At 38.9% G+C, this 22083-nt stretch overlaps 1 long non-coding RNA gene across 1 annotated transcript; it reads right to left on the bottom strand.

Annotated features, from left to right (window-relative positions):
• Positions 1-720: 720 nt before the first annotated feature.
• Positions 721-21502, bottom strand: LOC136875435 (uncharacterized). The gene is made up of 3 exons (XR_010860429.2): positions 21075-21502; positions 5204-5368; positions 721-1452 (listed from the first exon to the last, which is right to left on the bottom strand). It is a non-coding gene; the product is annotated as an uncharacterized lncRNA (long non-coding RNA).
• Positions 21503-22083: the final 581 nt, after the last annotated feature.

Genomic DNA, 22083 nt, shown 5'->3' with positions numbered 1-22083 from the left:
AGCATGTCATTCGACCTTACGCGCTGCAGCTCAATCTCGAGAATAGCAAAGGCATATGAGCCAGCCTGCCAGCACGTCGCCGTCCCACGATAGCTACTATGCATTTAACAGCATAGTGCAATAAATCTCATAAGAGAGGGTGTTGTTTGTTTTCAGCCCTTCAACCCTCATAAATTCCTTAAGCATTAGAATGCATATTTGTTGTTTTTTAGATTTAATCTTTCTTGTATGTGGTATCTGTTTGGAAGTTCAGCTTTTTGTTGAGACTTATGTTTCAAAAGCTAGTTATAACACTCAGTTTCGGTATCATGCAGTTCGTGCAGTAATATTTATTTGGTGTATTTAGTATTGTGTGATTAAATTTGTGCTTTTAACCATTATCATTCAAGGAATGGCATTTGTAGTGTAGACTTTTATTATTTTTACTAAGCATAAACAATGAGTGATACAGGCAGTGCTTCACCTTCTCATCACTAAGTCCTAGAAAACGCTGTGTACAGAAAAACAAATGGAAAATAAATGTGGCCAAGAAAAAAGAAAGTGAAATACAGGTGAAGATTATTTAACTTCAAAAATTAAAAATTTTAAGCGCAAAGGAAGTAGGGCCTCCTTGCCGATGTGGTTGTTTTGATAAAGTGAGTCGAGATGAAAGTGATGAAATATTTAGAGAATTTTGGGAAATAGGGGATTACAATTTATATAACAGCTATTAAAATAAACTAAATATTCATATTCATTTATTTATATAGTATATATTTCCATTTTGCAACAAAACAGTTTTATTCTTAACATGCATAAATGCAACCTTACATTTAAAAAAGGCCATGCATAAAAAATAAATTAGTGTTCAAAAACCTAGAATATCTGTAAAAATTATATTTTATAATTTTCAGTAGTAATATCTCCTGGTTCATTTATGACCAGTTTATAATAATTTAATCAAGTATTTTAATGTGTACTTTCTCTATTTGATACTTAGCAAAACTTTAAACACATTTTTCTCGAAACTAGCTTTTGGTGCATACGTCTTTGCTATTCTAATGGCGTCATATCTGCTTGAAAAATAAAGTTTCTCCATGCAAGCTCTTGTTATATTTTGAAGCTTTGTGCAGTTTTTTATTTCAATACATTTTTAGAACAGTACTTTTTGGAAAAAAGAAAAAGAAAAAAGGCATTAACTTAATTTTACAACAGTTTAATGTGGTATTTAGGCTTGTCTCTTGGATCATAAAATAATTTTATTCTTCCCAGCACGTTTGATAGGCAAAAGTTCTTGAACCGAAAAAGCGTATTTCATCGTTTGGTTTTAATTTTTGACTAACACGAAAATGCTTGTTCAATAAATAAGAAGTGAAGAATTGGACTAATATGTTTAAAGCTTTCTGTGACATTGCACGAAACTCTTTCACACCAGTGGCAAGTTGAATCATTAGCAAAGTTTGTGTGCAGCATCTGGAACAGAAAGACATGGCTGAGTTTTATGACTGTTTTTAAGACTATTTTATTCAATTTTGCAGAACCTCTAACATAGCATCGTGGAACCCCAGTAGGGAATCGCTGGCCTAGATAGACCTTGCTGTTCGTTTAGTGGTAATATCCATTACGGAGATTTTCTAAAGACTGAAATACATTTCTCATCTAAATTTTAGGTCAATTCTAGCAGTTATACACTGAAGGAAGATACAGATGACAATCTTACATGCCTTCAACATGGTCATATCCAATAATCAATTTGATAAAAGTACAGATAGTTCCTCAGCATAACTTTTGGAAGATGAAGGATAGAAATGTTATCTTGCATAACGTGTAGGACATTAACGGGTTCACTGTCAATGCAAGGGACCCACCAATCTGCTCCTAGAAAATATTACAAATCATGCAAAATTTGCCATATCAACAGCCAATGTTATAGTTTGAAATTAAACATGGCATCACTCCCAGAATACGATGCAAATACATGCCATTAACAACTGCAACACAATAAAAACACTTAAACGAAGTGAACCAACTGATGAAATGAAATGGCGTATGGCTTTTAATGCTGGGAGTGTCGGAGGACATGTTTGGCTCGCCAGGTGGAGGTATTTTGACTTGACACCCGTAGGCGACCTGCGTGTTGTGAAGAGGATGAAACGATGATGAAGATGACACATACACCCAGCCCCCGTGCCAGCGAAATTAACCAATCATGGTTAAAATTTCAGACTCTGGTGGGAATCGAAACCGGGACCCCTGTGAACCAACACCAGCACACTAACCATTTAGCCATGGAGCCGGACAACAAACCAATGATAAATTAACATACACACCTCCACCCTAACTCCTTATGCTGCAATGAATGGTTTTCTTCAATAGTATCACGACTGATACGTGTGACAATATTAAAGTGCTAAGAATAAAAGAGAATTGACCTACATGACCGAGCAGTCCTGACTGAGGAACTATTCTGAACTTGCACCATCAATTTCCTCATTAATCTACATACATTATTTATAATGGAATCTAAGCTATTGCGAATACAGACACTTGCACTCATCATGTTAATTTATGCCCCCATATACGAGGGGGTACCAAAAAAGCAAAAGGCATTATTTTTTAAAAGCTATATTTTTTCTATTTTTTTTTTTTACAAAATAACCTTATCCCTTTCAAAATACTCTCCATTACAACTAATACACATGTCCCATCGGTGCTTCCACTGTTCGAAACATGTTTTGTAGTCATCTTTAGAAATGGCTAACAACTCCTCCCTTGTTTTTTCTTGACCTTTTCAATGTTGTCCTTTCATGCCCCTTTTCATGTGTGGAAATAAGAAAAAGTCGCACGGAGCCAGGTCAGGCGTGGGGCAGCGGAACCCTACCATTTTTAGCCCAAAGCTGTCTAACAGAGATTGCTGCTTATGCAGGTGCGTTGTCGTGGTGGACGAACCAGTCTCCTGTCTGCCACAAATCGGGTCTTCTTTGACAAATACTGTTGCACAATCTTCTTAAAGCTTCCCAATAAAAGGTTTGCACGTTGTTCACTTAAACTTGCCATCATAAAAAATGAAACAAGAACAGTCAGGTCGACAACACAGGCGGCACTGAACTGGCAATGAGTTGCGCTATACACGCCTAGTGGCAGAAATGCGTACTACACAAGCTTCGCTTACGGCAATGTTATTCTGGTTATTTTTGGGTACCCCCTTGTACAGTATTCATTATTCATTCCTGAATCGTGATTTACTGATTATAAACAACAACAAAAAAGGAACTTACAAAATATATAAAAGTCATATAAAATAAATTTAATCACAAAATGACCTGATATATAAATGTGATTCCTTTTCAAACTAGGCCTATGGTCAAATATAAATTGCCCTAAAGAAAGGCTTCCCAAGTTTAAACAATGTAAATATACAAACAGCAATGAGAAATTTTCCGACATTATCACACGTGCCTTTAGTAACATATTGGAAACACGTGTTTTGAACTGGAAGATTATGAAGCAAAAGGAATAACAATATTAAGAGAACAAGAAGATAAAGCAAAATGCAAGATAAAACTCTGAACTAATCCATATTAAAGCATTACATGACTTAAGTACTGGCTACTGGTCTTCAAACATGCAAGTGTTCATCACATTATCTGATATAACATTCTCATGAATAGAAATTAACAAAAGTTAATGATATAAAAAAATGAACTACAATATTTATGACAGTGGCCTATGATATCAATAAACCATCATGTTATTTTTAATAGATAATTTTCACAATTTGTTTGTGAATACCAATACAGGCAGTGTTGGATCTAGAGTCGGGGGAGAGGAGGCAGCAAAATGAATCCTATGACTTCAGTTTTATAGGTATCTGTTAAGGTCGAAATGAGCGGTTATGTTCGTTACTGATGTGAGCAGCTGATTGCTACATCTGCATATCTGCATGAAATTGATAACACACACAAAAAAACATGGTGAAAATGTCTGAAAAATGAGTTCAACTCTGTGCTGTTCTGGATGTTGGAATACAAAAGAATGAAAATCCAGACAAACACTATTATTGACTTTCTGGGGAAAAAATATGAATAATATTATTGTTTTTACATCCCACTAACTATTCGGGAGGTTTTCGCAGACGCCAAGATGCCAAAATTTTGTCCCGCAGGAGTTGTTTTACGTGCCAGTAAATTTACCGCCATGAGGCTGACGTATTTGAGCACCTTCAAATACCACTACACTGAGCCAGGATCAAACCTGCCAAGTTGGGGTCAGAAGGCCAGTGGCTCAACAATCGGAGCCAATCAATCCAGCGAAATAATATGAGGTCAACAAATGAGGTCTGAAATTTCCATTGATAGCGAAGAAGCTACTGTAATTCAATAACAATTATGAGAATGCCATCACCTCTTCTGTTGAAAGGAAAGAAAGGAAAATTATTTTAACTTATAAGGAATAACTAGCCAGCAGCTGATGAATGTTACAAGAAATTTGGACAGAAAATGTAATTTTGGTACCACTGAACAAACTATTGACTATTTTATAAACCCATGTAGTCATAATCAAACAATGATTTTCCCCCCAAATTAACATAGGGTTTTGGAACATAATAGAGTTGTTTGATAAATTTATTTTACCCCTATAAGAGGTGGCAGAGGCCAACTTGCCCCTGCCCCCCCTCCTCAAAAAATGTCTAGATCCATCACTGGATACAGGAACTCAAGAAATCTAAAATTATAATAAATACGTTTGTTGGTTTTGATTGTAATAAAAGGTATATTGGTAGTTATTTTCATTAGTGACTATAACTATTTTTATAAGACAAATATAGGCAACTGATTTTCAGACTGATTCACTAGAAATTAAGATATATAAAGACAGAACCACTTTAAGCTGAGTTAGCATTATTAGCTGAAAAGATTAATTATTAACAGTTCAGCTGTCAATGTGACTCAGTTTGACTGATAATGAACTGCTTCTCCAGAAAGAACGACAGGAGAACAAAGAGTAAGTTTGAGTGGGAAATACAACTCAATTATTTAGTTTAAATTTCAGACATTATTTAAGTTTACAAAAACGAGTGATAAGCTAATACAAATTACTTTGTATAAGTTTTGTTCACCATTTCATTAACCTGGAAGAATGCTGAATGCTTCAGTAGTTGGAAGGATTCGTAAACAATACGTTTTATTGTCGTACGCATGCTGAATGCTATTAATAATCTTACTTCAGTCCAGTGTCATCTCCCTGTTTCACTTTTATTTCCTAGTTCAGTTACTGTATGTTGCTGATGCTGCTGCTGATGTAAGGCGGTGTTCAAAAGATGAAGGCTTGCTGCAGACTTGTTAGCTGATTGCTCAACATTATTTAGGTAGTCAGAAAGTTCCTTAATCTGAAATTGCACAGAAAAAAAGGATTTTTTTTTCAACATTCATGTCACTCTTTTATATACACACACACACTGCTGTGTAAAACTTAAGGACGAGATAGATAAAGCAACCCAACATGCCAACTACTCGGTGGAAATGAATGAAAGTGCGGTAACATGTTGCCAGAGGTCTCCCACACGTGTACAGAAACCTGGCGTGAGGTCAGCGTGACTATAGCGCCAAACGGGTCTGGCCCCACAAAACAAGGCAGTTGAAGGAACGGGACAAGACAGTGTGAGTCAATCAGCGAGTACACTGTGGTGGTGTTATGTATTACAACATGGCTTGGAGACAACATCTGGATGACTTCACAGGGGAAGAATCATTGGTAAAGTGGAAGAAGGAAGAAGTATGACGAGTGTAATCCAGGAGTTTGGTAATGCTCACAGCATTGTTTCACGTGTATGGAGAGCATTACGAACCACAGGCAATGCTGCCCGAAGGAGAGGAGGGGATCGACGACGATCAACTACAGCAGCAGTTGACTGCTACATTGTGCAATAGGCAAGAAGAGACTTACATCAAACAGCGGGTTCAATTGTAACCAGATTTAACAGGACTGCACGGCACCCAGTCTCACACTTCACAGTGGCACGGTGACTGCATGGGGGTGGGCTTTCTGCCCGATGACCATTACGTTGTGTTCCGTCGACATCCGTACATCGGCGGCACCGTTTGCGATGGTGCCAAGGGCATCAGGCCTGGACTGACGAGGAGTGGGGTCACATGCTCCTCTCAGTTGAGAGCCGATTCAGTCTGAGTAGTGATTTTAGACGTTCCCTCATCTGGCGTGAGGTGGAAATACGTAATGCACCAGGAACATTGTTGAACATGATCATTTTGGCGGTCCAAGTGTTATGGTGTGGGGAGGCATATTCACCGGTCAACGTTATTGTGACAGTGTACTCCCTACTCATGTGATCTTCAGGGGTGCATTTGGCCCTGACTTCATTTTTATGGATGATAATGCACGACCACATTGAACAGGGCAGGTGGAGGAGCTTTCGGAACAAGAGGATATTCAGCAAATGAACTGGTCTGCCCGTTCCCCCGATTTAAATCCTATCAAGCACGTGTGGGACATGTTGGGCAGATGTACTGCAGCACGTCCACATTTCTCCACATGGAGGAATGGAATGACCTACCACAAAAACTCCTTACCAATCTTGTGGCCAGCATGGGAACACATTGCAGAGCATGCATCGCTATCCATGGTGATCACACACCCTTTTAAGAACCACGAACCTTCTTTTGTGATGTCCAGGGGACCATCATGAGTCGCAGCGACTTACAAGTAATTTATTGTCACTGTATAAAAATGTCATTTCTGTTTGTCTCATCATATATTCCTTTCAGTTGCCTATCGTACCATACTGTAACAGTTCTTCCTATGTGTGGTTCAAGTTTCATCGAGCTATGTTACTTGGCAGTGATAAAACATGCGAAAGTTACTTTCGTCCTTAAGTTTTGCACAGAAGTGTATATTTATCTTAGTATCTTACACGTTTAATCCCTTGAGTGCCAAAACTGATTACATCAACGCTCGGAAATGTGACGAGAACTGCCCAAGTTGATGTAATCAATGCTTTGTTTAACGTGACATAGTTCCTTCTGTATTCTCTAAGATGACATTAATGGTGTGTTTTTTCAATACCAGGAACCTTGAGCTTTCTAATTTGGCCACTCTGAAGTGTCTTTTGAGGGAGTGTTCATACAGTACTATTGGATCCTACTATGTGATTCGCTGTAGGTGAAACTGTACGTCCTCCATCAGCGATTCCCAACCTGTGGTCGACGGACTCCATGGAACAATGAAAGGGGTTCATGAAGAATGCTGATTTAACTTATCATATCATATTCATTGTTTAAAAAAAATGTTATCTCTCTTACCATTCCAGAAATGAGAATGTACTGTTAGCTAGCTACAGGCACAGAACAGTGGTGCTCTGAACCATTACTTCCTCTCCTAGTAATGAAAGAAGATAACTTGGGACGTTAGTTTTCATGTTCTTTGTATCGTGATAAGTTGTTTTGTTGTGTAATGTAGATAAATTATTGTGTCTTTTGGTATGGTGATCTTCCAACCTGATGTAAATATGGATTGATTGTCAAAACTGGGTTCACTATTATTATTTAGCATATGGCAACACATTGGAATATACAATACATAAATGATGTACTAAAATAACTAGGGTGTTATTACTATTAGACATGAAACAGAGTATACAATGACAATGTATGCACTTATATAGTGAGAGTTAATTTGTCTAGCCAGTTAACAGCATCTGGAGTCAGCGGTAGAAAGTCCTTCAGATCTCCCGAGTATGACGTAATACTACACTGCTGCACAATGTGTTGGATGGCCTGGGGAGTCGCTCCACAAACACAAGATGAATCAGAAATTTTGTTCCATTTGTAGAGGAAGTCATTACATACTCCATGGTTTGTACAAATCCTATTGGCAGTTTTCCACGTATGTCGAGGCAGATCAACACCAGCTGGTTTAATTTGGGTATTTAAAACAGTTATAATGTCTGGGGGTGCATGTTGGATCCATTTTTCTTTCCAATGATCATTTATATTGAAGCCCATATTGAAAAGTTCAACAGCAGATTTTATTGCTGGATGTCCGGATTTTAACCTGCCATATATAGCACTTGGAATGTAGTCATGAATTGGAAGGTCCGGGTGATCCAATATTTTCTTATATTCATGTAACAAAGCATTCTGCCTTCTCAGTGCAGGTGGATGAATGTGACTTAAAGTTGGAAGCCAAAATGTTGGTGTAGTTTTTAGACAACCTGTGATTGTATGCATTGTAGTACTACTGAGCTGGATGTCAAGTTTGCTGGTATGGTTGCTGTTTAGCCAAACTGGAGCACAATATTCTGCTGTACTATAGACTAGTCCCAGTGCAGAGCAACGAAGTGTTGCAGCTGTAGATCCCCATGAAGTACCACACAGCTTTTGAAGGATGTTGTTCCTGGAACGAACTTTGGCTGTTGTATTATTCAGGTGTTGTCGATAAGTTAAGGATCTGTCAAGTGACACCCAAATACTTTGGAGTAGATTATATTTCACTAGATTTTCATTAAAATAGATTTTCAGTTGTCGGTTTGCCTGTTTGTTATGAAGATGAAAACATGAAGATTCTGTTTTACTTGGGCTTGGTGTGAGTCACCACTTGTGGTAATACTTACATTATGAGGGATGTCTGCAATATATAGATTGAAAAGCATTGGTGAGAGTACAGAGCCCTGCGGAAGACCGTTTTTCAAAGTTCTTTGCTTACTAATTTCCTTGCCCAGGATAACTTGGAAATATCTATCACATAACATTTTATTTATTCATTGGGCTAGAGTTCTGCAGGGGATCACTTATACGAATTTTAAAAGGAGGCCCTCTCTCCATACTGTGTCATAGGCTGCTGTCATATCAATAAATACTACAGACGTCTTCGTATCATCTTCAAAGCTGCCTTGATATAAGTTGTAAGACTAAGGACTTGATCTGTACAGCTCCTCCCTGTTCAGAAACCAGCTTGTTCATGTGGGATATGATCCATAATTTTGCTGCTGATTCAGTTTAGGATAATTCTTTCCAGTAGTTTATAGCAAGCACTGAGGACAGCTATAGGGCGATAGTTTTCTGCCTTATTTGTTTCCTTTCCTGGTTTAGGAATTGCTATTATTTTTGTTTCCTTTAGCTCTTTACGAATGTGACCAGTCTTCAGAATATCACTAAAGAACCTTGCTAACCATAGTTTGGTATATGGACCAGTATACAGTAATAATTCATTATGCATACCATCAAACCCACAGGCTTTCCCAGCTTTTATACTTTTAAGTGCTGAACTAACCTCTTCTTGTGTAAATGGTTGTGAATATTCTGTATGAGTTTGGCAATTAGCTTTGACTTTTCTAAAGTTCCTGTTTTACAATTCTTGTATGTATTTTATCCCTAGGAGATCTTGATAAAGAGACGATTCGATCAGCAACTTGGTTAGGGTTTCCCCCCTTTGAACCGGTGGGCTAGCTCCAAGCTTCTTCAATAAGTTCCAAGCTTTTCTACTGGAATGTTTGAAGTCAAGAGTTTTTGTAGTTTTGATTCATTTCTCCTGATGAGCTACATCAAGTGTTCTGAGTAGTTCCTCTCCAATTTCATTTTCACCACTTCTGAGAAATTCTTTATACAGATCCTGACTTTCTTTATTCCAACCAGGTATATACTTCTTTCAATAACCTCTTGGGATATGTTTTTTAGCTGTTGATATTACAGCACCTACAAACCGCTTATAATTAGATTATATGGATGGTATCCATCTCAAGCATTTGTCAAGACCTATGGAAAAATTCTGCCAATGAGCTTTCTAGAAGTTCCATCTTGGTTTAGGAAAAGATGAGATGACAGGGACCTGGATACCAAGTTGAAGGAGAACAGGTCTGTGCTGGCTTTTGGGGAAACCTTGAAGAACCTTTCTGTTGGTGTGAAGGGGTTGATTTGTAGTATCCTTGGAGACAAAAATAAGGTCAGGATTGAAATCTTTGTTCTAAGCAGCTGATCGGAAGGCAGATGGATCTTTGGCATAAAAAATTAGATGAAGGTTGTTTTCATCTGCCCAGTTTGACAAAAGTGTTCTTCATTTATATAATTTGAGTTGTACTTCCAGTCAGCATGATGGCTATTGAAATCACCACAGTAAACTGATGGATGTTGATAAACTTCCAGGACATGTGATGGCCAAAGCATTGGAGGAGGTTTGTACAAAGGGCACTAGAAAAGTTTTGCAATGTGAGTGGACGCTTTAGACTTTTTCAAAATAATTTCCACTCACTACACTTCTCCATACATTGACACCAGTCACTGAACCAACTCTGCCACTTTTCTTCGGTTACATTTCCACACTCTTGATCCCATGCTGCCAGAAGCTCCTTGTTGGATGCAAAACGCCGCCCTTTCAACTTCATATTCACTTCTGGGAAGAGTGCGAAGTAACATGAGGCAAGATCAGGACTGTATGGAGGGTGATCAAGCACAGTCAACCCTGATCTGGCAAGAAAATCCATTGTTACATTAGCACGATGTGCTGAAGCATTGTCGTGATGCAAGAGCCAAGTGTTGAGCTGTGACCTTGGACGGAGCTGCTTGAGAGCCTGGATGACCTGAGGCAGACAAGTCTCACTGTACCACTTCGCAGTAACTGTCTTTTGTGTTTCTAGCACAACCCGAGTCAGGATGCCCCGTTCAGTGAAGAATACTGCTATCATCCTTTTCTTCACTGACCTTGACTTTCACACAGTCACAGGAGTACCCTCATCTTCAAACAGCCACACCTTGTTCTGGGATTTTGTTGGGACATCGTAATAATAAAGCCAAGTTTCGTCACCTATAATGATGCTATTGACGTTACGTGAAGTCCCATTTTCAAACTGTTCTAACATTTTTCGGCACCATTTCACTCGATGTGCCCTTTGTTCCTCTGAAAGTGAATGGGGCACCCAAACGGAACAAACCTTTCTAACATGGAGATGGTCGTGTAGAACTGAATGAATAGCTGGTGCAGGGATGTGGAGGGTCTCTCCTACCTCTACCGATATGTCAACCGCCTCTCTTGCTGCAACATTTTCCTCACAGCTTCAATGATTTCCTCAGTTACTGATTCAGATGGTCGCCCAGAACGAGGATCGTCTTCAACCCTAAAATTTCCCCTCTGGAACTCTTTGTACCAGTGGAAAATTGTTGTCCGATGTGGACAGTCTTTCCCCAGCACAGGAGTCATTTCTTCCAGGCACTGGTCAACAGTTAATCCACGAGCAAAATTGTAGTGGATAATTGCACGATATTCACCTTTAGACCACACCGACATCTTAACTTGCTTTCAATCCCACTGCTTGGTAACAACTAGTGTGAACGTCAAGCCTTGCTGTCTTCTAGACCGTTTTTCACCCCTCTTTTCATCCCTCACCATAACAGGGGTGTCCAGCCAACCATTTTTGCATATTGCAAAACTTTCCTAGTGCCCTTTGTATACATTTACAATTATTAATTCACCAACTTTGATTGTAATTGTATGGATGTCATCATCTGTGGATGTTGTTAATAGGTATCTGCAATATTACTACGAACATACGTTATATTACCATAATGACAATGATAGGTTATCCCTATCACATATATCCAGGATTCTTCCTCTCCTTCTGGCTTGATCTTCATTCTCTATGTGAGATTCTTGTACAAGAAGTACGTCTACTTTATATTTTCGTAAAAGCCTTGAGATATATTGGCATTTAGACATACTGATGCCTTCTACGTTGATCTGACAAATACTAAAAGAGACAGAATAGTGAAGTGGGTGCCAATTCACTGTCAAAGGATTCACACTGCTCGATAAAAATCAACCACAGTAGCACACTAAAGGCTCTGTCAAACAGAAAACAGACTGTGCGCGCGGACTGGCTGCTTTTGTCCGCACGGACTCTGTACACTGTGATATTACATCATCCTGCTCAAACAGAAGGTGGCCAACCACAGCGGACAGCTGCGCGGCCAACACTGAGAAATGTCTCCAGAAGATACGGAGAAATTAATTGATCTAGTGCGTGAATACCTGTACGACACATGGCACGTCGATTACAAAGATCATAAGTAGCCTCATGGTTCTAATGTCATTATCCGTTGGTCGTCCCTTTTAGTCATCTCTTACGACAATGGGTGTATTATTCGTCTGCGCCCCCCAACCACAGGGGGTGATGGACATTTGATTAAAACAACAAATGATAACACCAATTCAAGAAAGAAAAAAACTGAGTCGGTACGCACTTGATTGCGACTGCTTTCATACTGGTTTGCCCTGACATGTCCGCATTCTACTTGTCTATCCCAGTCCACAACGGCCTGCGGTCATTTAGTTCGCTTCCTGTTTGACAGAGCCTAAAGATTTACAATTTTGAGTGTCTACAATTGAGCCAAATCTGACAGGTTCAATCATCACATTGACTGTTTGAAGTAAGTTAAATGATTTTTCATTTACAGTGTTGTGTTTTATGACTAGCATTTTATGTCATGTAAAATATATTGTTTACAGGGGTACATTATAAAACATGAACAGAATATTTCAATCAAGTTGTGTCAGACAAACTTTAATAACCTAAATTATGGATATATTTTACGGGGGGGGGTCTGTCAGAAACAAAAGAAGTATTCCTTTTACAGCTAGCAGTCCTAAACAGGCACCAGGTGTCAGTTCCTCAGCAATGAAACGTTCATACGGTTATTCACCTAAGATGTTGAACGGAAATAACATCTAAACCGTTAAAAGATATCGGCATTCTGTTTTCATATTCGTAAATGTTATCCAGGAGATTGTAAAATAATGTGCTACTTATTCTCATGGGGTGATTAATAACCGAGACATTGGTGCTAACTCCATACTTTTCAATGGAACGGCACAAATACATACAGCTGGCCTAAAAGTAGAACTGTGTACAAGTTCAAATATGTATTTTCAAAATCGGACAGTAACTTTTTGACATATCAATAAAAACCTCATTTGGGCTTTTGCGGGCGGCCAAGGACGTATTGGCACACGCAAGCTATTTCCTGGCATTGATTCCAGCCACAGATCGCATACCAGGCACTTACTGTAAACTACCAAACACATAATGTAATGTAATGTAACATACCCTGGGTGTGCAATGTTATTGTATGACTGGTGAACACACAACTTGGAAGGGAGGTTAAAGTTTTTTGGTTTTGTTTTGAAATCGATGTGCAACAGGTTGCTCTCAGTTTGGTGTCTTTCCCCACGGATGGGAGTGGGAAGGATTTGGAAAGGACTATTACACTGACGAGACGTTATTATGTTCCCGTGCCCACGCCCTTAGGATCATTTCCAATGAAGTCTCCCTCGGACATTATTCATTTGCTTTTATAGAAGGAGCTCTTCAGGTGTCCTGTATTATGTTTATTTCTCAATTCATACAGTAGTATGTACTGTACACTCAAACCAAAGACAATTATAGCTTTCGTTATGTTCCTTTGAAGTCAAAGTAGGCCTAATTATTTTATTCCTTTTAAAAACATCAACCCTCCCTGTTCTGTAATACACACTTTGCAAACCATGTGTATGTTATGCTTACATGCCTGGTATCCATTATGTGGTTAGAATCACACCCACAAAACTGCTTGCGCATTAATATGTCCTTGCCGAACTGCACGCTGTCTGATGCGGCATGCAAAACCGCGCGTGATGTTCTTATTGATATCACAAGAAGTAACTGTTCGATTTTGAAAATACTTACATATTTGAACTTGTACGCAGTTGAACTTTTCGGCCAACTGTATGAATTTGTGTCGTTCCATTTAAAAATATGTAGTTAGTACCATTATCTTGGTTATTAATCATCCCATGAGAATATGTAGCACATTATTTTACAAGCCCCTGAGTACCATTTACAAATATGAAAACAGAATACCGATATCATTAATGGTTTAGATGTTATTTCCGTATAACATCATAGGTGAATAACCCTGTACATCTAAGCCCATTATTACATAAAATTTTGTCTGCAAAAAAGCATTAAGTGCACTTAATACCTTTTATTATTGATTTTTTAAATATATCCTGGACAAGCAGAATAAATTAAGTACATAACTGATTATGTAGTATCAAGTATGTGTTATACATAAGGCAGTGATTGGTTAACACTAACATTGTGAATGTAAGACACGGTTTTCTCATAAATGGTTCCTGGTTTTATTTCAACAACATTTGATTTAGGCCTGCAGTCTATTTTGCTGATACCTTCTTCTGATGCGAGCGAACTATACTACAGCAGGGAAATATATGTGTACAATTTGATTGCGTGCGAGTCTGCTGAGCCATATTCTGCGTATTGCTTAGTAATAATGTTGTTTGCTTTATGTGTCACTAACTACTTTTATGGTTTTCAGGGACACTGAAGTGCAAGAATTTTGTCCAGCAGGAGTTCTTTTACATGCCAGTAACTCTACAGACACGAGGCTGACATATTTAAGCACCTTCAAATACCACCGGAGTGATCCAGGATCGAACCTGCCAAGTTAGGGTCAGAAGGCCCAGTGCCTCAACCACCTAAGCCACTCAGCCCGGCCGTGTATTGCCTTGTGTGGAACAGCATTAAGGGCAAATTTGGGAGTTCAGATATTGGAACTTGTTTGTTCTGTTATCTGTTTTCTTTCCCAGATCATGTTGCTGAGGTTTCCTTGTTTTCAGACACCTGTGGCGGTCAAAACAGGAGCCAAAACATTGAAGCTCTTCTTTTGTACATAGTACAAAGTACACACCTTGAATCATAAATCTAAGAATCCTTGTCTTTAACCTCCTTAATAATTTAATTTTCATACAAGCCAATCATCCACTTGCAATAACCCTTATAAGTGGTGGGACACAAGTTCTTGGAAAGTGGTCACTCTTAACTGGAGGTAGACTCAATGCAAAGTGCCATAGAAAATGCTATGCAGGACTGCCTGGCAATATTTCAAATATTCTGTAATAAGAAAAGCAATCCTTACAAAAAAAAAAAAGGAATTGAAGTATTCTGATTTCTTTGACTTTCTGCAGTACAAGTACAGGCTCTCTGATCAGTGTCACTCAATCATGGTTCTTGCTAGCCCAAAAGAATTGCCAAAAGCATGTAGATATCCATTGTCTATTAACACAGCAAAGAACATACATACATACATACATACATACATACATACATACATACACACACACACCTTTATTATAGACTGTTATGCCTTTCAGCACTCAGTCTGCAAGCCTCTGTGAATTACTAACCGCCGCCACAATCCCCTATTTGTAACTAGTTCTGTGGCCTCGTTTAGTTCTATACCTCTTCTTGAAATCATTAAACGAGTCTAACCATCATCTTGGTCTCCCTCTACTTCTCTTACCCTCCATAACAGAGTCCATTATTATCCTAGGTAACCTATCCTCCTCTATTCGCCTCACATAAGCCCAACACCGAAGCTGGTTTATGCATACAGCTTCATCAATGACGTTCATTGCTAACTTATCCTTTATCTCCTAATTCCAAGTACCCTCCTGTCATTGTTTCCACCTGTTTGTATCAGCAATCATTCTCGCTACTTTCATGTCTTACTTCCAACTTATGAATAAGATCCGAGTCTACCCAGCTTTCAATTCTGTAAAGGAAAGTTGGTCTGACACAGCTTGATGTAAAGATAGTTTCGTCTGGGAGTTGACTTTCTTCTTACAGAATACTGTTGATCGCATCTGCACCTTGATTCAATCTCACTTACTATACTAACATCCTGGGAGAGCACACATCCTAAACACTTGAAAAACCGAGCTGGATAGCTGCAGTCGCTTAAGTGTGGCCAGTATCCAGTATTCGGGAGATAGTAGGTTCGAACCCTACTGTCGGCAGCCCTGAAAATGGTTTTCCGTGGTTTCCCATTTTCACACCAGGCAAATGCTGGGGCTGTACCTTAATTAAGGCCACGGCCATTTCCTTTCCACTCCTAGCCCTTTCCTGTTCCATCATCGCCATAAGACCTATCTGTGTCGGTGCGACGTAAAGCAACTAGCAAAAAATACTTGAAAATAATTATCTCTTTGTTCCAGCTTTGTATCCCCAATATGACATTTAATTCTCTTGGATTTCTTACCTACTGACATCAGTTTAGTCTTGGAAAGGCTAACTTTCATACCATACTCATTGCACCTATTTTCAAGTTCCAAGATATTAGACTGCAGGCTTTCAGCACAATCTGCCATTAAGACCAAGTCGTCAGTGTTAGCCAGACTGCTTCCTGCATTTTCACCTAACTGAATCCCTCCCTACCCTTCAGCAGATGATCCATGTAAACTATAAACAACAAAGGTAAAAGATTACAGCCCTGTGTAACCCCTGTAAGTTCCTCGAACCAAGAATTCACTCTACCATTGATTCTCCCTGCAGGTCAATTGTCAGCACAAAGGCCTTTGACTGATTTTAATAATCTACCATTAACCTTATAGTCCGCCAGTGGGCAAAACAACTTTTCTCTCGGTATTAGGTCATATGCCTTCTCTAGATCTATGAAACATAAACATAACAGCTTATTCCTCTTATAGCATCACTGGTTTTCATTCAACTTACTTCAACCATTGATCACACCCTCCCTTCCAAGATGCCAATGAGAAGAATGATCGTCTGTGCAGGTATCATTCCTGAAGAGCTACATGGCTGGTACAATAGTCTTCCAACATCTAACTCTACAACTACGCCACAACCTGCAGTGGAGGATAGTGCAAGTGATGATTCTGAAGATGACAGTTAAAATAAATGACATGTTCTGTTCTACAAGAAGATCCTCACAATCTATCAAATCACTTTAAAGAGATTCCCGGTCAATCTAGATAATCAGATACTTTGAAAAGATCTCGGCAGTTCCTACTGTATTTTATAGGAGCAGTGGCGAAGCATGCTATGAGACATTGAGACAGTGATGATGATGATAATAATGTTATTGGCTTTATGTCCCACTAACTATTTTTTCGGTTTTCGGAGATGCCAAGGAGCTGGAATTTAGTGCCGCAGGAGTTCTTTTACATGCCAGTAAATCTACCGACATGAGGCTGACATATTTGAGCACCTTCAATATGAACGGACTGAGCCAGGATAGAACCTGCCAAGTTGGGGTCAGAAGGCCAGCGCCGCAACCGTCTGAGCCACTCAGCCCGATGTCTACCCTAGAAAAGGAGAGATTTGAAAGTATTTTGAAAGTTTAAACTTCCATTTACGAATATTTTCATAACACACGGTATTATTTTGCATATATTTCTGCTTCTCTTTGGTTTATTGAAGTAACATTCAACGCTTTGAAACCACTGAAACAGTGCCCCTAGCCGGCCGCAGAACTGTGCTAGCCGGTATTGGAGAGACGTTTTCAAAATGACTCAGTCACAGAGAAACAGCACACAGTAAGTTAGTAAGAGGCTCACGCGCAACAGCAGAAGCAATTCGAGGAAAATACCAATACATGAGACGGTCTCTTCAATGTCTCTTGCTGCTCAGTCAAACCTCCAGCTAGTTTGGTGCTCTGTGTAGCCTCTCGCATCTCTCGCGCTGTTTCTTTCTACAGCATGGGCTGTTGTGATTGCATTAGTATTGCATGTAATGTGCTATGATGTTACGACATTTTGGGTTTTCTTCCAGGTGCAGTAATTAGACTTAGAAATGTGCGATTTCAACACACTTGACCTTGTTGACATTTTATTATTTCAAGAGTTTCTCAAATTAACTTAACATATGAAGAGAAATGCAAAATGAAAAATAAGAAACCTACTGCTAATCTAATTTTAAGTCAGAAAGATGTAAAATAGTCTGAAATTTCAAATCTTAATGTTATTCAAAATACAACAACTGCCTGACGGAAAGCACCAAATGAAACAAACTCTAGAACAGTGTTTGTCTTCTTTTTGATGGCGAAGCTGCATGGAGAAAAGAGTGTATTGTGACTGCGAAAATCTTTGAAAGGAAACCATGGAACATCAGGCATCACAAAAACATCTAAGGAATGGAAAAAGTTTTTACGCACTAGGCCGAAGTCAAATAGACCATGTAATTCTGAAAGTCGGATGTTGGAAGACTATTGTACATTCATTGTTATGAAAATGTGGCTGAAAACAGAAAGATTCTGGGTCGTCTTGTCCAGGTAATCACTTTCCTTGGTAAACACGAACTTCCGCTTCATGATCAATGTGGATGAAAATTCAACACACAAGGGTAACTATCTGGCTAGAGCTAATGGATTTACTCTTTCAATAAGAACACAAACTCAACAGTACATTTACAAAGCAATGGTGCGTTTATAGGGAGAGAGACATCAGATTTCAAATAGTTTTCCATACAGCACAAGAAAATGTTAGTTGCAACAACATTTTTGAAAGCGGTCAATTTGTATCATAATCTATAATCTTCATTTCCGTATTGACGAATTACACAATTAGAAATAGGAAAGGATTTCCACCTATCAATACTTGTTTATTGCACTTATTATGCTACAGGACCAGTTTCGACCCCTTACATAAGGTCATCTTCAGCTGAACCATACATACATATTTCTATGATGAAGCTATGATTAAGATTGTATTGTCAAAGGAATGTCATATGATAATAAACATATGGTCACATCCAAATGGGGCATGTCGTAACGTGAACTGGCGTATGTGTCATTATGTGCAACAATGTAATTGTATGTCTAAAATAGTATGTTTAAGGTCTTAAAATTAGTTTATAAAACATATCTCTACTTAAAACTAACTTATATATATATGTACAAGTTAGTTTTAAGTAGAGATATGTTTTATAAACTAATTTTAGGACCTTAAACATACTATTTTAGATATACAATTACATTGTTGCACATAATGACACATACGCCAGTTCACGTTACGACATGCCCCATTTGGATGTGACCATATGTTTATTATCATATGGCATTCCTTTGACAATACAATCTTAATCATAGCTTCATCATAGAAATATGTATGTATGGTTCAGCTGAAGATGACCTATGTAAGGGGTCGAAACCAGTCCTGTAGCATAATAAGTGCAATAAAAACAAGTATTGATAGGTGGAAATCCTTTCCTATTTCTAATTGTGGTCAATTTGTTCAGTTACGCTCTGCTAAGATTAATAAGCGTGATGAAAGCTGTAATTAGATTAAAATGTAGCCTAATACTTGTATTTATGAATAATAATAATAATAATAATAATAATAATAATAATAATAATAATAATAATAATAGAAAAAAAGAACAAAAGCAAAAGTGTTCCAACTGAACACCTGATTTTTCAAACTTTAAGCTTTGTTTATCTAAGTTCCATGGTTTTGGACTTAATACCCTTTTCTTGTAAGCCCACAATATGTATAAATTTGATATAAAGAATGAAACTTAGTTCAGGTGTGCATGTAAGCTTATATTACAGTAATTTACCACCAGTGGGCTGTTTACAGCATAAGGAGTTCGATTTTATTCAGGAGGAGTGAGTGAGTGAGTGAGCGAATGTCCGCAAATCCAAATATCACCAGTGGTCGAGATGGGCAGCCAGTTGTCAGGATACCAGCAGTACCCAGTAAGCTATCTCCCTTGTATTTTCTTGCACTGGAAAAGGGAAAATTAACTTGCCCAAAAAGTAGAAAACAATTGTAGATGATATGTCTCATCAATAAACTTTCTGGAATCTAAGAATCTATTTCCATATGAACTCTAATAAATGCTAGTTTAACTTCGACATCATGGTAAGTTAACCATGCTTTTTTTCTCCCCCATAGTGGTTTAACATCACACTAACCGAGGGCCTCTCAGGGTGCATATGCCTGGTGCATGCGCCTGGTTCATGCACTGTGCACGGTGTAAAAGACGACTTTGCTTGGTTGACCAGAGTGCAGACCCCCCACTCCTCGATTTGGAGCAATAGCGCTGTCTCTCTCTTTCCCCACGCCTGTCTCGCTCGCTTCGCCTGTCTCCCTCTTCCTCACTTGCTCCGTAGCACTCCAAATTCGAGCCGAGTAGCCCAGAGACGAAGCGTTGGTCTGAGCCGAGCCGATGCACTGTGCAGAGGAACTCTGCGCCGCTGTTTGCACACGTGAGATTTTGGGAGTTTGAGAGGCCCTGCACTAACCCACCAAAGGTTTTCAGTGATGTAAGGATGGGAATGGAATTTGCCTGGTATGAAAATAGGAAAACACGATGAACCATCTTCAGGGCTGCTGATGGAGGGATTTGAACCCACCATCTCCTGAATACAAGCTCAAAGCTACGCGAATCTAACCGCGTGACCAACTTACCTGGCACATAACCATGCTTAGATTGCACAAGCATTGTAGGTGGTAAGCTTTTTGGCAGTTATTGGGGCTCTAAAGGGAAATACAAAATAATTTTCCCTTCTTAACTTTATATCATATGAGAATGAAGAATGACCTTTGAAAACTGTATAAGTAAAAGGAAGGGAAGGGCTATGAAAGATATAGAAATGACCTTCGCACAGTCAAGACAAGAAGAGAACAGAAAGAAATTGACTAATGAAGGCTGTTTGCTTCCATGCCTGATAAAAATCTCGAACTGTGGGTGTTGCTGGCATCTCGACCAATGGCGACATTTAAATGTATACACACATACACCCGAACCAAGTCCTCCTTATGCTGAGTGAAGCCAGTGATTTGACATGTCACATGAATCTACTGTCAAAGGTTCGACGTTTGTGTTGCCCAGCATTTATCACAACAATGAATTTGCACCCACCATTTGAGGGTTTTACTTCATACCCTTTCATACCAGAAACTGGGATAAAATGGGTGACAACTAAGCAACTGTCATAACTGTCGCTATATTAATGACCTCTGCTGGTGCTCCCTGTATCTACCTAACAAAATTAACAATAAAAACAATCCACTAGAGTTCCAGTTGGCTGCTTGAGGGCAATACAACAGGAGCTGAAACGGCTTAGCAGGCTGCCTAAACCACTTCAGAACGTCTGTCATATGTAGCTGAGGCCATACGAGTATTATTATTTTGACCTATATCAAACCACATTTAAATGTTTCAAATATAGTAGTTATTACGACTAATAAATAATTTATTGCATACATGATTACCATTTTATCATACTTACAAACTGTTTGTAGCTTTCAAGTCTATTACACTTCTGGTTGTTGTCATATAGGTGCTTCAACATGAATATGACAACAAGTGCACCCCCTGCCATTAAAAGCAATGAAAAGGTGCTGGGACAACGACGACGTAGGAACATCCTGAGTGAAGAGCCACATCTTCTGAGACACACACTTGTTAAAGCAATAGTTCATGCTATCTTACATAAAACGTTAACCTGTAAAAATTTAAATCAGGGGAATAATAACATGGCTAATGCAAAGAGAGATAATTAATGTTCACTTTTAAGATATTTGCTGAACGCTCTTGGATAGGCCTACAATGACTATTGTTTATGGTATCCAGCATGAATGAATTTCACCATAACAATCCCCGGAGCCTAGCCTAGCCTAAACCATCTAAAGATAAACAACAGACGATCTCGGCTTTCGTTTCGGGGCACTGATAGTCTTTTGCACACGAACCAGGGTATTTCTGTTCTGTTCGTGAAGGTTATTTGGGCTCGTTATTTCACCCAGACACTATACCGTATGATATTTGTACTAAATCGACACACGCACACTTTTTCAATAAAGTAGTACACCAATGGAGTTGACAATGTTTTCGAAGGACGAAGTACTTGAAGATTGAGGGAAGTAGACCATACAGCAGACTCACAAAATGGGTTCAAAGCGCGGAAAGTAGATCAAGAAAAGATGTATCACCTAGACAATGAAGAGTGAGGAATTACGTATACAAGACTAGGAGTTATAGGAAAAGCACAGGGACACAAGGTATACTAATCTTCACGCTAGAGTGGCCGTCTCAGCGACTTCTACAATACATACACACCAGGCCAACATATAAGGGACAAACAGGAGAGGGCAGGGGAACGACGGAGGGGTGGGTATATGTGAGAGTGTAGAACTTTGGACAGATGGAAAGAAATATCTGAGCAACGTATATGGGGGATGTAGGGAGGGTAAAGTGTCAGTGAAATCGTAAACAAAAGAGGAAGAGGGGCGACATTG

This window comes from Anabrus simplex, chromosome 6, assembly GCF_040414725.1.
Source record: "Anabrus simplex isolate iqAnaSimp1 chromosome 6, ASM4041472v1, whole genome shotgun sequence".
In the NCBI taxonomy this organism is placed as follows: Eukaryota; Metazoa; Arthropoda; class Insecta; order Orthoptera; family Tettigoniidae; genus Anabrus; species Anabrus simplex.
The sequence above is the reverse complement of the archived record's forward strand: the minus strand, read 5'-3'. Positions and strand labels throughout refer to the sequence as shown.